The sequence below is a fragment of the Tursiops truncatus genome, chromosome 16, assembly GCF_011762595.2.
Source record: "Tursiops truncatus isolate mTurTru1 chromosome 16, mTurTru1.mat.Y, whole genome shotgun sequence".
Taxonomy (NCBI): domain Eukaryota; kingdom Metazoa; phylum Chordata; class Mammalia; order Artiodactyla; family Delphinidae; genus Tursiops; species Tursiops truncatus.
In genome coordinates, this window is record NC_047049.1 from 61,142,031 (window position 1) to 61,159,362 (window position 17,332).

Below are 17,332 nucleotides of genomic sequence, written 5' to 3' on the forward strand. Positions count from 1 at the left end.
AACTAAGCTCGTGTGCCACAACTACTGAGCCTGTGCTCTAGAGCCCGTGAGCCACAACTACTGAGCCCACGTGCTGCAGCTACTGAAGCCCACGCGCCTAGAGCCCGTGCTCCGCAACAAGAGAAGCCACTGCAATGAGAAGCCCGCGCACCGCAACGAAGAGCAGCCCCCACTCGCCGCAACTAGAGAAAGCCTGTGCACAGCAACGAAGACCCAACACAGCCAAAAATAAATAAATAAATAAAATTTATAAAAACAAAAACAACAACCATGCCCTGGGAATTCCCTGGCTGTCCAGTGGTTAGGGCTCCACGCTTCCACTGCAGGGGCACAGGTTAGATCCCTGGTCAGGGAACTAGGACCCCGCATGCCGCGTGGTGCGGTCAAAAAACCCAAAAAACCAAACCAAAACAAAAACCTATGCCCCTTGCCATGTCACTGAATTTCCCCTGCCCTGTCCTCAACCCTGCCACCAGTTTGCCCCCAGAAAGCCCACACTATTTTAATTTTTTCCAATTTTTTCTTGTAAAATATACATAACACAAAATTAACCATTTAAACCACTTTGAAATGTACACATCAGTGTCATTAACTACATGAACATTGTGTGCAACTATTACCACCACGCACCTCCAGAACTCTCTTCATTTTGCAAAGCTGAAACTCTGAAACCCATTAATAATTTCCCATTCCCCCCTCTTCCCAGTCCCTGGCATTCCACTTTCTGTCTCTGAATCTGACAACTCTAGGTCCACCATATTAGTGGAATCATACAGTCGTACGCATTATCCTTCTGTGTCTGGCTTACGTCGCTTAGCGTGATGTCCTCAAGCCTCATCCATGTCGTAGCATGGCTCAGAATATCCTCGCACATTTACTTTTTTAATCGATGCAGCAGTTCAGCTCCTCCAGCCTCTGTTCCCAAACCCTCCAGCTCCACCTTGCCGTCTAACCTCATTTAGGGGCTGAGCTGAACAGGAGGACTGTTCATGGAATAGGGTCCTTGCCCCTGGGCAGCTGTGGTTACAAGAGTATATCGCTACTCCATTATGAATAACTTTTTGAAATCCAGACAGTGAAAAATTCTAAAAGCTATCTGTTTCCAAAATATACCATACTTCTTGGCACAAAAGCCCTGGGTCCTTAGGTAACCCTTCTACCCCTCCTCTAATTTTTCAGGAAAAATTGTCATGAGATTAATATCTGCCCCTGCAGATTCTCATACTTTCTTACTCCCTGGAGCGTACCTCTCTTTTAAGTTCCTTAGCCCATCCTTCAAATCTATTTATTTTGCTTTCTCCATCTCGTGTTTCCTTTTGCAACTCGCTGCAAAATGCTTGTGTCACTGCCTGGCTTTTGCACCCATTGTCACTGCATTGAAAGACAAGATGTTTCAGGCCTGGCTTCTTACCTGTGTATTTTGCGGGTAGATTGTGAACAGATGAGATCTTTCTCAGCAGCTCTGCAGTCTGTTAGGAGAAAGATAAGGGGACTGAGTTGAATCATGTGCACATAGAAACACTGTGGAAATAAACATGTGCTATGCAAATGGGAATGGGAAACTACCATATTGCAAAAACACAGATGGCTAACCTATGGTTGCATGGGATGATCTGACCTCATTCAATGCTCACAGCCACCCGTAAAGTAGGTCTTATAGGTGGAAAACCCAAGGCTCAGAGCAGAAGCAACATCAAAATTTACACAGCCCATAAGCAGTGGATTCAAACTCAAGGCTGTGGGCTCCTCTGTCAGTGCCCTTTACTTTCTGCCAGCTGCCATCTTGCAGGATCACCCCAAGTCCCACCTGTCTCCAGACAGAGAAGTGGACCCTTCTCTCACTTCCAGCCACTTCACCCTCTCTTCCTTCTGCTTCCTCTTCTTCCGTCCCTTAGGTATGGAGTTCGGCAGGGTTTGCTGTGACTCCTTGGCCCTCTTTGAAGTCCTCCAACAGGCCTGCATCCTTTCTCCATGTTTTAAGGGAGTCACTGCTGAACCCCAGGGGGACAGCCAGCTGGGAGAATTGGAAGGTTCCAGACATCTCACAAAGCACTGGCCAGAGTCGTCACTGGCCTTCCTGGAAATGCAAGTGGTGTCTGGCCTGCCTTCCTCGTCACCTGCACAGGGCCATCTTGACCTCAGGGCCATCTTGACCTCAGATCCTGTGCAGGTTGGAGGCCAGGCTGGTTACTGGGCTGTGGCCTGTAAGCTCTGCTTGGCTTTGCAGAGTTTCTGTGCCCTGCTTAGCAGCACTCCCTGTCCGGGCCCCCTTTTGGGCAACAAGGTGACTTCTGCTGGGTGTCAGGACCCCATGACTACTCCTGAGTCACTTCTAAATTTTCCTTGGCTCAGGCCCTGGAATTTCTCTTCTCACTCCCCTCTGCTTCTCTGCCTGCCTGAAGCATGAGGACAGATTTTCCCTTCCAACCTTCTCTCTTATGGCTCTAGGTCCTCCTTGGGATCCAGTCTCCTTAGTCACTGTGAAAGCCATTGTTGGGTGTGCCCAGATGCCCTCACCCCCTTCCAGGTGGGCCTGAAACTTAGCTCCGTCCAGCCAGAGTGCCCCATTCCTGGGCACAGTGACTGGTTCAAGGATTGGATAAGCATGTGACCCAAACCAGGCCAACCAGAGTCCACCCTTGGGATTGTTTTGTTGGCTGGGAAGGAATGTTGGCTTTTGAGATGATGCCATCATCGGTCATCATTGCTCCAAGAGACAAAGCTGTGGATTCAGTCACACCTGATGGTCCTGATTCTTCCCCATTATATGAGACAATAAAATTATTTCTTAATCGAAGTGTTGATTTTTATGCACTTTTAACATAAACCTGACTATTTTAACCATTGTTAAGCGTATAGTTCAGTGATATTAAATACATGCATATTGTTGGGCTGCCATCACCACCATCCATCCATAGAACCCTTTCCACCTTGCAGAACTGAAACTCTATACCCATCAAACCATAACTCCCCATTCCCTCCTGCCCCCAGCCCCTGGCAACCACCCTTCTACTTTCTGTCTCTATGGATCTGACTGTTCTAGGTACGTCATATAAGTAGAATCATACAATATTTGTCATTTTGTGACTAGCTTACTTCACTTACCATAGAGTCCTCAAGATTCATCCATGTTGTAGCACGTGCCAGAATGTTCTTCCTTTTTTAGGCTGAATAATATTCCCTTGTATGTATATCCTCCATTTTGTTTATCCGTTCATCCATCGGTGAACATTTGGGTGGTTTTGCTTTTTGGCTATTGTGGATAATGCTGCTGGGAACATGAGTGTACAGAAGAAGTTGATTTTTATGTTACATGTGACCAAAGGGATCCTGGATAATCTAAGGTCACACAGCTAGTAAGCAGAGGCCCCAGAACTAGCATACAGGCTCATCAGACTCCAGAGCCACTGACAAGAGCCCTTGGTTCCCAAACTTGAACCATTCTCATACCCCCGTCATGAACATGTTACAACTGTTCACCACCTGTACTATATTCCTTCATATTTCTTTAAATTTACCTTTTTACTTTTTTTCACTTAACTATAGTTTTGACCTCAGCGATAATATCCCTGGCATCATGGTTTGGAGGTGTTATTTATAAAAGTTTCTCATACACACAAAAATAAATAGAAATAGAAATGTTTAAAATGATAATGTTCCTCCGTGTGCCCCCTAAGTTCAACTTGTACCACCAGAGTACACTTTCCACACCTCGGGAAACGTTGACTAGAACAGATAGCAGTTTGAAGATGAGAGAACCACGCTTGGGACCCTTGGCTAAAGGACACACGCGGGGGTCAGCTTCTCCATGCCCAGTTTGCTGGCTCAACAGTCACCCCACTGACCGCCCTCCACTTGATGGGTGAGATGAGAATAGGCTGGAGACCCCTTTTCAGCAAAGGCAGGGGAAGGTGGTACCCTCCCTCCTGGAGCCTTAGGAGCTCACTGTTGGGACATCCCTCAGACGCTCCCAAGCCCCCTTCCCAGCCCATGGCAAACCCTCATTGTAGCACCCATGACATGGCGTCCAACTTCAGGTTGGACAAGGACAGTAACAGAGATCCCACCACCTTTCCTGACTGCTCACACCTTAGTTCTGTCCCCAGATTCACAGAGATCAGGTCTTTCCTTCTTCCTCTGGCTTTCTAATTTTGCCCTTGTCAGAACTCTTTTAGGTCTCAAACCATGCCTCCTTTCAAATATTTATACCTTAAAAAAAAATTATTTTTGGTCTGATTGCATTAGCTAATACTTCCAGAGAATAATGTTAATTAATAACTATGATAGTGGGCATTTTAATAGTATTTAATGGGAATGCCTTTCATTTTTCACCATTGAGCATGAGTTGACTTTGTTTACATATCAAATATATATAAACTGAAATATTCACATATTCGTAAAGTTAGGTCAAGAAGTATCCTTCAGCTCTTACGTGTTTAATCCACGCTGGAACCTTATGAGGTAGATACTATCATTAAAGACAATTTTACAGATAAGGAGCTGGAAAAAAAGAAGGAACTTGCTCAAGGTCGTATAAGCAATAGGAAACCGATTCAGGATTCAAATCTTGCAGCTTGAATGGGCAGAGCCCATCCTCTTAACCCCATTCTAACTCCCCATAATAACTCCACATGGTAGATATTAGCACAATTTTATAGACGAGAATTCAGAAGAGAGGTTAAGTGATTCGTCCAAGGTCAAACAGCTGACAAGTACATCCTTCTCACAGGTCAACAGGGTCGTCTTAGAGTTTATATCTACTGCACATTGGCTTAATTTCTTCTGCGTGCTGTGTGATTTATTTCCCTCAAATCTGTCTTCCATTTCACTGTCTTGTGTTTCTATCATGTCAGCTATACCCTTGATATTATTCTACTACATTCATTAATTCTGTAGTGGTATTATTTTTGTCCTTGTTTCTTTTCTTAGTCCTTTTCAACTCATTCTATTGCCTTGTCTGAACTTCAATCTCTTGTTTCAGAGTTCAAGTTGTCTTTAATTTCTTGAGAATGCAAAACAGTTTTGTTTTTTTTAAATTTATTTGTTTTACTTGTTTATTTTTGGCTGCATCAGGTCTTTGTTGCTGTGCGCGGGCTTACTCTAGTTGTGGTACGCGGGCTTTCATTGCAGTGGCTTCTCTTGTTGCAGAGCATGGGTTCTAGGCGCCCGGGCTTCAGGAGTTGTGGCTCCTGGGCTCTGGAACGCAAGCTCAGTAGTTGTGGCGCATGGGCTTAGTTGCTCCGTGGCATGTGGGATCTTCCTGGAGCAGGGCTCGAACCCGTGTCCCCTGCATTGGCAGGCGGATTCTTAACCCCTGTGCCACCAGGGAAGCCCCCAAACAGTTCTTATCTAATATTTTCTTCTGTTCCTGGGTGTATCTTCTTCCAGAAATGTGCATGTCATCTTTCTTTGCCATGTTCTCCTTCCTCTGTCCCACTCCGTCCTCTTCTCCTGTGGAGTTTTTGCACAGGTACCCTGTCAGTTTCTTCTGGTTTCGCTTACGTTGGATCTGGAGTACGTCTTTCCAAGCCCCTTATTTGCACAGATGGTGACTTCTTGATTCTCCTCTTTGTTTACCTGGGCCCTGTGTGCACCCTCCTCTCTGAACATTAGCTTGAGGTCTGACTGTCATTGGTTTATATTCTTCCTGTTTCCCTCTTCAGCTTTCTGGGACAGAGGGGTTGGAGAAAACTGGGTCCTGGGAAGCCAGCATACCAACTGCGTCTCTGTTCTCTTCATCTGTAACTATTAAAAAATAAACTTTTAACTTTAAAACTGTGTTAGGTTTACAGAAAAACTGTGAAAAAACAGAGTATCCATATATCCTACATCCAGCTTCTCCCACTCTTTTTTCTTTTTAATGTAACAGCTTCACTGAGATCTAATTCACACACTGTGAAGTCCACCTATTTCAAGTGTACAATTCAATAGTGTTTAGTATTCACAGAGTTGTGCAACACAATCAATTCCAGAACATTTTCGTTACTCCAAAAAGAAACTCCAATACACATTGGCAGTCACTCTATTTCCCTAAAAGCTCCCCCTTCCCTATGCGGCCACTAAACTATTTTCTCTCTCCATGGATTTGCCTATTCTGGCCTTTTCATATAAATGGAATCATTTAATATGTGATTTTGTGACTGGCCTCTTTCACTCAGCATAACATTTCCAAGGATCATCCATGTTGTCGCATGCGTCAGTACTTCATTCCTTTATGGCTGAATAATATTGCATTGTACGGATATACCACATTTTGTCTATCCATTTACCAGTTGATGGACATTTGGGTGGTTTCTATCTTTTGGCAATTGTGAATAGCACTGCTATGAACATTCATGGACAAGCTTTTTGTGTACATATGTTTTCAATTATTTGGGGTCTCTACCTAGGAGTAGAATTGCTGGGTCCTATGATAACTGTGTTAAACTTTTTGAGGAATGGCCAGGCTGTTTTCCAAAGCAACTGCAACATTTTATATTCCTACCAGCAGTGTATAAGGATTTGAATTTCTCAACATCCTGTCAATACTTGTTATTGTCTTCTTTTTTTAATTATAAGACTTTTAGTTTAATTTTATTTTTGTTTTTAACATCTTTATTGGAGTATAATTACTTTACAATGGTGTGTTAGTTTCTGCTTTATAACAAAGTGAATCAGTTATACATATACATATGTTCCCATATCTCTTCCCTCTTGCGTCTCCCTCCCTCCCACCCTCCCTATCCCACCCCTCTAGGTGGTCACACACCAGCGAGCTGATATCCCTGTGCCATGCGGCTGCTTCCCACTAGATGTCTATTTTACATTGGGTAGTGTACATATGTCCACGCCACTCTCTCACTTTGTCACAGCTTACCCTTCCCCCTCCCCATCCTCAAGTCCATTTTCTAGTAGGTCTGTGTGTTTATTCCCGTCTTGCCCCTAGGTTCTTCATGACATTTTTTTTTTCTTAGATGCCATATATATGTGTTAGCATACGGTATTTGTTTTTCTCTTTCTGACTTACTTCACTTTGTATGACAGACTCTAGGTCCATCCACCTCACTACAAATAACTCAATTCCGTTTCTTTTTATGGCTGAGTAATATTCCATTGTATATATGTGACACATCTTTATCCATTCATCTGTTGATGGACACTTAGGTTGCTTCCATGTCCTGGCTATTGTAAATAGAGCTGCAATGAACATTTTGGTACATGACTCTTTTTGAATTATGGTTTTCTCAGGGTATATGCCCAGTAGGGGGATTGCTGGGTCGTATGGTAGTTCTATTTGTAGTTTTTAAGGAACCTCCATACTGTTCTCCATAGTGGCTGTATCAATTTACATTCCCACCAAGAGTACAAGAGGGTTCCCTTTTCTCCACACCCTCTCCAGCATTTATTGTTTCTAGATTTTTTGATGATGGCCATTCTGACCAGTGTGAGATATCTCACTGTAGTTTTGATTTGCATTTCTCTAATGATTAATGATGTTGAGCATTCTTTCATGTGTTTGTTGGCAATCTGTATATCTTTTTTGGAGAAATGTCTATTTAGGTCTTCTGCCCATTTTTGGAATGGGTTGTTTGTTTTTTTGAAACTGAGCTGCATGAGCTGCTTGTAAATTTTGGAGATTGATCCTTTGTCAGTTGCTTCATTTGCAAATTTTTTTCCCATTCAGAGGGTTGTCTTTTGGTCTTGTTTATGGCTTCCTTTGCTGTGCAAAAGCTTTTAAGTTTCAAGAGGTCCCATTTGTTTAATTTTGTTTTTATTTCCATTTCTCTAGGAGGTGGGTCAAAAAGGATCTTGCTGTGATTTATGTCATAGAGTGTTCTGCCTATGTTTTCTTCTAAGAGTTTGATAGTTTCTGGCCTTACATTTAGGTCTTTAATCCATTTTGAGTTTATTTTTGTGTATGGTATTAGGAAGTGTTCTAATTTCATACTTTTACATGCACCTGTCCAGTTTTCCCAGCGCCACTTATTGAAGAGGCTGTCTTTTCTCCACTGTATATTCTTGCCTCCTTTATCAAAGATAAGGTGACCATATGTGCGTGGGTTTATCTCTGGGCTTTCTATCCTGTTCCATTGATCTATATTTCTGTGTTTGTGCCACTACCATACTGTCTTGATTACTGTAGCTTTGTAGTATAGTCTGAAGTCAGGGAGCCTGATTCCACCTTAAGAAACAGGAAACATCTCAAATAAACAACCTAACCTTGCACCTAAAGCAATTAGAGAAAGAAGAACAAAAAAGTTAGCAGAAGGAAAGAAATCATAAAGATCAGATCAGAAATAAATGAAAAAGAAATGAAGGAAACAACAGCAAAGATCAGTAAAACTAAAAGCTGGTTCTTTGAGGAGATAAACAAAATTGATAAACCATTAGCCAGACTCATCAAGAAAAAAAGGGAGAAGACTCAAATCAATAGAATTAGAAATGAAAAAGGAGATGTAACAACTGACACTGCAGAAACACAAAGGATCATGAGAGATTACTACAAACAACTCTATGCCAATAAAATGGACAACCTGGAAGAAATGGACAAATTCTTAGAAATGCACAACCTTCTGAGACTGAACCAGGAAGAAATAGAAAATATGAACAGACCAATCACAAGCACTGAAATTGAAACTGTGATTAAAAATCTTCCAACAAAGAAAAGCCCAGGACCAGATGGCTTCACAGGCGAATTCTATCAAACATTTAGAGAAGAGCTAACACCTATCCTTCTCAAACTCTTCCAAAATATAGCAGAGGGAGGAACACTCCCAAACTCATTCTACGAGGCCACCATCACCCTGATACCAAAACCAGACAAAGATGTCACAAAGAAAGAAAAGTACAGGCCAATATCACTGATGAACATAGATGCAAAAATCCTCAACAAAGTACTAGCAAACAGAATCCAACAGCACATACATCATGATCAAGTGGAATTTATCCCAGGGATGCAAGGAGTCTTCAATATATGCAAATCAATCAATGTGATACACCATATTAACAAACTGAAGGAGAAAAACCATATGATCATCTCAATCGATGCAGAGAAAGCTTTCGACAAAATTCAACACCCATTTATGATAAAAACCCTGCAGAAAGTAGGCATAGAGGGAACTTTCCTCAACATAATAAAGGTCATATATGATAAACCTACAGCCAACATCATCCTCAGTGGTGAAAAACTGAAACCATTTCCACTAAGATCAGGAAAAAGACAAGGTTGCCCACTCTCACCACTATTATTCAACATAGTTTTGGAAGTTTTAGCCACAGCAATCAGAGAAAAAAAAAGAAATAAAAGGAATCCAAACTGGAAAAGAAGTAAAGCTGTCACTGTTTGCAGATGACATGATACTATACATAGAGAATCCTAAAGATGCTACCAGAAAACTACTAGAGCTAATCAATGAAGTTGGTAAAGTAGCAGGATACAAAATTAATGCACAGAAATCTCTGGCATTCCTATATACTAATGATGAAAAATCTGAAAGTGAAATTAAGAAAACACTCCCATTTACCATTGCAACGAAAGTAAAAAAATACCTAGGAATAAATCTACCTAGGAAGACAAAAGACCTGTATGCAGAAAATTATAAGACACTGATGAAAGAAATTAAAGATGATACAATAGATGGAGAGATATACCATGTTCTTGGATTGGAAGAATCAACATTGTGAAAATGACTCTACTACCCAAAGCAATCTACAGATTCAATGCAATCCCTATCAAACTACCACTGGCATTTTTCACAGAACTAGAACAAAACATTTCACAATTTGTATTGTCTTTTTAATTATTGCCATCCTAGTGGGAGTGAAGTGGTATCTCATTGTGCTTTTCATCTGCATTTCCCTGAAGGCTCGTGAAGTTGAGCATCTTTTCATGTGCTCATTGGCTATTTGTGTATCTGCTTTGAAGAAATGTCTATTCAGATGTAATTTTGTTTTTAAAAACAAAACTCCTGGGCTTCCCTGGTGGTGCAGTGGTTGAGAGTCCGCCTGCCGATGCAGGGGACACGGGTTCGTGCCCCAGTCCGGGAAGATCCCACATGAGCCATGGCCTCTGAGCCTGCGCGTTCGGAGCCTGTGCTCCGCAATGGGAGAAGCCACAACAGTGAGAGGCCCGCATATCGCAAAAAAACAAAACTCCTGTTTTGTATATGAGGATTCTCCATCCTGTCTGGAACTTTCCTAGTTCTACAGGGGATGCCCTGAAAGGAAAGCCCACCAGCCACTCTGGTTTGCGGGTCTCAGTTATTTTTGCTTTTGCTATAGCCCAGCACTTTGTTAATTCCGTCCTGCTAAGCCTTTGTTTGACATCAGAGATTATTAACATAGGGTAATCAGCGCTTGCATACTTTCTTCCCAGCAGCTGGGAGAGGGTAAAAGTTCACGCTAGCAGTTCTTCTGTCTCCACCTGAGTCCCTTTCCACCAAACTGGGGGGCACCCATGACGTTTTAGATTTTTCTTTGCCCAACTTCTCTCATCGTATTATTTTTAAGGATCAAAGCCTGTGTCCATTCCTGGAGCCTTCATTCAGTCTGGCCTAAATCGTTGCCTCCCTAACGTGAATCTTCACGAAGCATGTGGTTTTGGTTGAGACCCTTCCCAAGTTTCTATGTGAGTAACCCATTCCTTGCATTTTTTTTTTCCTTTGGGCCATTTCAGTATGCAAAAGGAAATAAAAATAGCAACAGAGATGCCATAATAGTAATTGTGTTTCAATTTTTGCTGACTTGGCTGTGAAGGAATAAAAACCTGGACAAGATTAAAGGCATGAGGATCAACTCGCACTGAAAAAGCAGCCCTGCCGTCATCAGGCGGGGACAGACACAGACAAAGCCAGATGCAAAGTTAACAGAAAATGCAGCTCTTCCCTAGGTCATGCCACAGCTGTAAAATGCCATAATCACGCCCACCCTGCGTGACTGTTGGTTTCTTGCCAGTGAGACCCCCAGAGCTCTGTTGCTATTTTCCTTTTTTCCTGGGGATACCCAATTGCCCCATGACAGCACCCAGCCCCTGGTTAATCGCCACTTCTCATCCTGCCTCAGAAACAGTCACCAATCCAGGACTGACCCCTGCTTCCCTGGGACTCTTCCAGAACCCTTCGGGGGGAACCCAACCCTTAGAAAAGACACTCCCTGCTGGCTCTCTTTAGTCCAGCGGCATTCCACACTCCCTCACTGACCCAGGTCAGTCAGTTTTGATTTTGTCCGACCACAGGCTTGTCCTCTGGGTCTGTGGCTGCTTGGAGTGTAAGAGTGGGTATTAGGTTAGTGTCGCCCCGCTGTTGTTCCCATTCAGCTCAGCTTTTGTTTGCCGCCAGCAATAATTAACCTGGCGTAGTGACTGATTAGGTTCCTTCTTCCTGCCAGCGGGAAAGGAGAAAAATAGTACATATTAGTGGCTCTCCCGGATCTGTTCACCACGTCTAGGATAGGGGTGGGTTCCAAACCCGGCTGCCCACACAGGAAGGTGCACAACCGTCCAGCCCCAACCAGGGACAGCATTTGGGTGAAGGGCCCACGATCAGTGTGCACACGCCAGGGCCTCTCCATGGAGCCAGGGAGCAACCTTCACGGCACTTGATCCTGCCCTCAACGAGCCGTCTGTCCCCACACAGTCCTTCCTCTCGTTGGGCCCCCGTTCACCCCTCAGCTCACTAAGGCCCCTTCTTCCTACCTGGACAGTCTATGATCTAAGTTCAAATGACAGAAATAAGTGGGGTTCCCAGTAATAAAAATCACTATCACTCCCCTCAGTCATGCCCCAAACCAGGTCCCCTGGCTCCTAGGCCTCTCTTTCTAGAGCAGCTAGGCATGTCCCCTCCAGACCTGTCTAGCCTAGGTAAAGTGAGGGCCCTCCACCCTTTAAGGTAACTGGACCTGGAGCTGCACACCCTGGACTAGGAGAGCGAGGCAAGTGGGGGGGGAGAGGAAGGCTCCAAGACAAGATGCTCCCGTGGGAGGGTCCAGCCCAGCCCACCTTTGCCCAGCTCAGCAGACCAGATTTAAAACTCAGGATCTAGGGTTCCTCTTGAAACACCAGAAGCTGTGGAAACCCAGGGTCCTTGATACACTAGCATGAGCTCTCATTCACCATAGTCCACACCCTCATTTACAAGACTTGCCTCGTGTCTGAGAGCCCCACCCTGGACACACACACTGCCCCTTTGTGGCTACTCTAGCTTGCTCAGGTCCGCCCTTCAGCTCTCTAGCTCCCCATCCCCTAACTCGCTGCATCCACGTAACAGTGGCCTCAAGGCCCTGAGACAACGGGACAAGCTCTCGGCTGCAACAATTGCCCAAGGAGCATTTCATTAAATCACTGAGCCCTAGAGAAGGGAAGGTATTTTTTTTTTAATTTATTTGTGGGTCTTCGTTGCTGTGCGGGCTTTCTCTAGTTGTGGTGAGTGGGGGCTACTCTTCGCTGTGGTGCGCGGGCTTCTCATTGCAGTGGCTTCTCTTGTTGCGGAGCACAGGCTCTAGGCGCGCGGGCTTCAGTAGTTGTGGCACGTGGCCTCAGTAGTTGTGGCTCTAGAGAGCAGGCTCAGTAGTTGTGGAACACGGGCTTAGTTGCTCCGTGGCATGTGGGATCTTCCCGGATCACGGCTCGAACCCGTGTCCCCTGCGTTAGCAGGCAGATCCTTAACCACTGCGCCACCAGGGAAGTCCCGGGGAAGGTTTTGTCCATAATCACGGATCAGGAAAAGTTCTGAGTGAAGTGTATTCTACTGCATTCTAAATTACAGAAAATTCCCAGAGGGACTCCAATTCCATTCACTGCAGTAGGTGTTGACTGACCCCCTACTGTGTCCTGACCACATTCCAGCTCTGCAGTTACTCACTGAGTGGAAGGATAGGCTTGGTGGCTTTAGAGCCAGCTCAACTGCTCATCGTGTGGCCTTCTGCAATTACCTCGTGACTCTGAGTCTTGGCTTCTGATTCATATGAGAACTGTTTCCAGCTAGAGCATTAGATTAATCAGTAAGTGGATTTCGATACTAGGAGCCCCAGCCCTTCTCTTTTTGCAAAGACTGTCACTTACTGGAAAACTGAGGCTGTCCTGCATACAGAATTACAGGTGTGTGTTTTGTCAATTGCACGATCTCCCCTCAACTGCCTATATAGAGATTGTCTGTACCCTTTGCTAGCTGTGTGACTTTAGGCACGTGACTCAACCTCTATGAGTCTCAGTTTCTTCATCTGTGAAATGGGAATGATAATAGCACCAACTTCATAGGGTTGCTGTAAAGATTTAGTGAGATATTAGGTGGCATGTCACAGCGCCTGGTATATAGTATGTGTTCAATAAATGTTAGCAATGTATTTCCCTACACTCAAGCACTCATTTCCAGAAATTAATCTAGAATGAAAGCCACATTACTAATACCACACCTACTTCCTTGATAACACTTTATACAAGGGACAGGCTAACACAAAGGGATCTCATGGCCACTGTCCCAATCTTCATGACTGCCCTGCGGAAGGCTCAGTCCAGAGATGGCTTTTCCTGTCTTCTACATGATGGGTAAAGTGATACACTAATGGTCAGACTCGAAGACGGCTGAACTAGAATCTGGGTCTCCTACCCCCCAGACCAGTATTCTGCCTCCTACATCTTGCTGACCACTTGGCAAGAGGATCAGCTGAGATGGTGATTTTTTTTTTAGAAGTATTTTATTATTTTTTTTTTTTTTTGGAGGAAGGGCTACGTTGTCTTTGTCGCTGCGCGCAGGCATTCTCTAGTTGCGGCGAACGGGGGCTACTCTTCGTTGTGGTGCACAGGCTTCTCACTGCAGTGGCTTCTTTTGTTGAGGAGCACAGGCTCTGGGCGCATGGGCTTCAGTAGTTGTGGCACGAGGGCTCAGTAGTTGTGGCGCACGGGCTTAGTTGCTCTGCAGCATGTGGGATCTTCCCAGACCAGGGATCAAACCCGTGTCCCCTGAATTGGCAGGTGGATTCTTAACCACTGCACCACCAGGGAAGTCCCTGGGACAGTGATTTAGAAGGCTCTTTGAATGTCCTACGCTCTTGGGGACAACATTATGAATGTCAATTCTCACCATGCAGACAGCAAATTCAAAACGTTCTGATAATATCATCTGTTTGGATGCCCAAGACTTCTTCCGTAAGATTTTTGAGAGAAGATGATGAAAACCAAAATTTTTAATATTTGGGCTATGGTGCTTTCACACCATTGGAGAGACTAAAATGTAAACATCCTTCTGGAAGGCGCTGGGAAATATATGTCAGGTGCCTTCAAGGTGTGGTTTTGGTAGACTTTTCACTCCAGTTAACTTCTGGAAAGTTAACTTCAGAAGTTAACTGGAAATGTCTTCTGAGAAAAATGAGGTAAACATGAAAAGATCAACCTTGTATCCCTGTTTACAATAACAAAATTTAGAAACAACCTAAATTTATGGTACTAGAGGATTTGGTTAAATAAATGATCATTTGCCATACAATGGGGTACTACGTGTCATTAAAAGTAGATATGTAGCTTGACATATTTCAGGATGGAAAGCTGTCATTCTTATATTGTTGCAAGGGCAGTAGGGAGGGGAGAAGTTACTGATGGTACACAAAGTAACATCCTGTGTGTGTGTGTGTGTGTGTGTGTGTACAAACACCCTCCCTTACACATGCACTTCATAAATGCACACATCTGAATATGTCTGCTAAGTAGAAACACGAACTTTTTTTTCTCTCATCAGGTTTATAGATTTTTTTCAATAATGAGCCTATATGCCTTGTGCAATTTTTTCAAGGAGAAAAAGATCTGGGGTGCAGGCCTTGGGGATTTCTCCTCAGTGGAAGCTGGGTTCCTCCCCAGCCGTGATCCCACCCCCTAAACCTCCACCTCCACCCATACCTCCCCCTTCCCCCAAGCCCTCAGGCACCTGAAGTGATGCAGAGAGCAGGTGTTCCTCGGAGTTCCAGGTCAAGAGGCTCTGTGTCTTCCCCTCTTCCTCTGCCTGATTGGTCGTCTCAGGTGGACAGCCTGGAGGTCCACCAGGAGGTGGTTTCCAGCAAGAAAGGGACCAGAGGCCAGGCTGCCCCACGGAGGCTGGCTGTTTCCGGGAACGTGACAAGGCTCTGGCTGCTCCCCTAGAAGATTGGGAAGCTGAGTTTCTTGCCCTCCTTGAGATCTAGCCTTCTTCCTCCCCCTCTCCCTCCCATCTCCCTCCCCGTCTCTGCAAGAGCCCCAGGGCCAACAGCTGAGTCCCAACAGAAGTCACAGGCTGGAGCCCCAGGGAGGCCATCTGGGCACAGAGGACAGTCATAGTGAGGGCCTCCCAGGCCACATGGGCAAGAGAGTGAGGGTAATCTATGCAGATGATGGAGTTTAAGAAACGCTGCCCCCACATATGGCACCTTGGCATACTGAATAGTTTAATCTGAAGGAGTCTGAGGAAACAACAGAAGCAGGAAGGTCACTCTGCCCTTCCCCCGTCCTTCTCCTCTGAAGCAGGTCATAAACCCTCAAGGGAGAGGTGCCCTTATACGCAGAGGAAAGGAGCCTCCAGCTCTGAAGACAAAGCGTCAGCGAGAAGAATCCTAACACACAGGCCTCACTACTGTCCCCAGTTTCCTACCCTCACCTCACAGTCCTGAACCTGTCACCCTCGCACAACTACCCCCCATCATCACCCCCGGCACAGAAACACTAAGGCCGGTTTCTTCAGGGCTTCATGTTCTTATGAAGGCTCCCATGACACATAAAACTTCTATCAAACAAATCTGCGTGCCTTTCTCCTATAAATCTGTCTTTATCGGTTTAATTTTCAGACCCAGACAGGGACCCTAAGAGTGTTGAGGAAAACGTTTCCCACCCCAACACAGACCTGTCCCTACCGCTCCAAGGGCAAGGAGACTCCGAGATCCAGGAGCCTTCCTAAGGTGACAGCTGTGGTGGCCCCTTGCAGGAAGGTGGCCATGGCCAGAGAAAGCTTGGCAGACCACGACAGGGCTCTGAGAGCGAGTGGGGGCGGACAGACCCTGAGCATCTGGTCACCCCATCAGGGCTCTGCTAAGCGTGGGGCAGGCGTGGACACAACCGTGCAGTTGCACGGGCCCTGAGAACCGCCTCCGGGATAGAGACAGGCGGCCTGACACCTGGACCCTGCTCTCCATCATTCCTGTGCAACCTTTCCAAGCTAAAAGAAGTGAGGGATGTTTCCAACATTGCAATGGAAGGAGGCCTGGCCCTCGGTGCTAGTCCTAAGGCGGCTTGCTGTTGTTACTAATATTCACGATAATGACGATGAAGCCAGCACTCGGCAAGCACTTGCTGTGTATCAGGCATCGGGCAGGATCTCACTTAGTCCTCACCGACCTGTGATACGGGTACGGGTATCGTCTCTGGGAGGTTCGTCACCTAGCCACATGGTGCTTAAGGGGCACAGCCAAGACTCAGGTCCCAGGTCTGTCCTACTCCAGGTTCTTAATCACTAAGACCATCACAAACACTCATTCATTCATTCACTCAAAACACAGTGTTTTAGTTTCTCCCCTATATCAGGCACTTCCTATGACCTCCTGTTCTCAAGGGCTTCTCTGCCGCCTCCCCCTGGCCAGGTGGACACACTGTATGGAGACAAGGCTGGAGGCCCCCAGACCTTGGATCTGGTCCGTCTCCCTCAGGTGCAGCCCCAGTCTGAGACAGCACTGGGGCCAGGGTCAGGAGTGGCCGGCGACATCACGCGGCCCCCTGCCTGCCTGCTAGCCGGGAGATGCACTGCCACCCTTGGAAGAGATGGGAGCCACAGAAGGTGACCTCACACAAGTCCCTGCCCTCTCGCTAGAGTCCTCAGATATAAACGAAGGGGCTGGACCAGGTGATTCTGAAGTCCTTCGAGAGCCCCTGGCCAAAAGTTCTAAGTTGCTTCACCTCTCTGGGCAGGTTGGTGTCTTTTTTCCTAAGGTTCTGCAAGTGTAAGATTTTTATATTTTAGCAATTGATTTTAAAATCTTATGTTTTAACACAACATTGTAAAACAACTATACTCCAATTAAAAAAAAAAAGACATACACACAAATCTTATTTTCCAATATTTTTGCATGTGAGGAAAAAAAAAGGACTTACCCAGCCAACAGGACATTATTAGCCTCCACTCAGTTATAAGAGCCTACCACCTCTGGTAATGAGAGGCACCGTGCTATCTTTAAATGTTATTATTTTTCATTATATATAAAAAAAAAATCCATGCTCATTGCAAATGTTTGGAAAATAGAGAAAATTGGGAAAAGTAAAAAATAGAGTCAAGACCCCAAAGAAAACTACTAGTATTTTTTTTAACATATTTTCTCCTTCTCCAAGATACGATGGTAAATAAAAGCG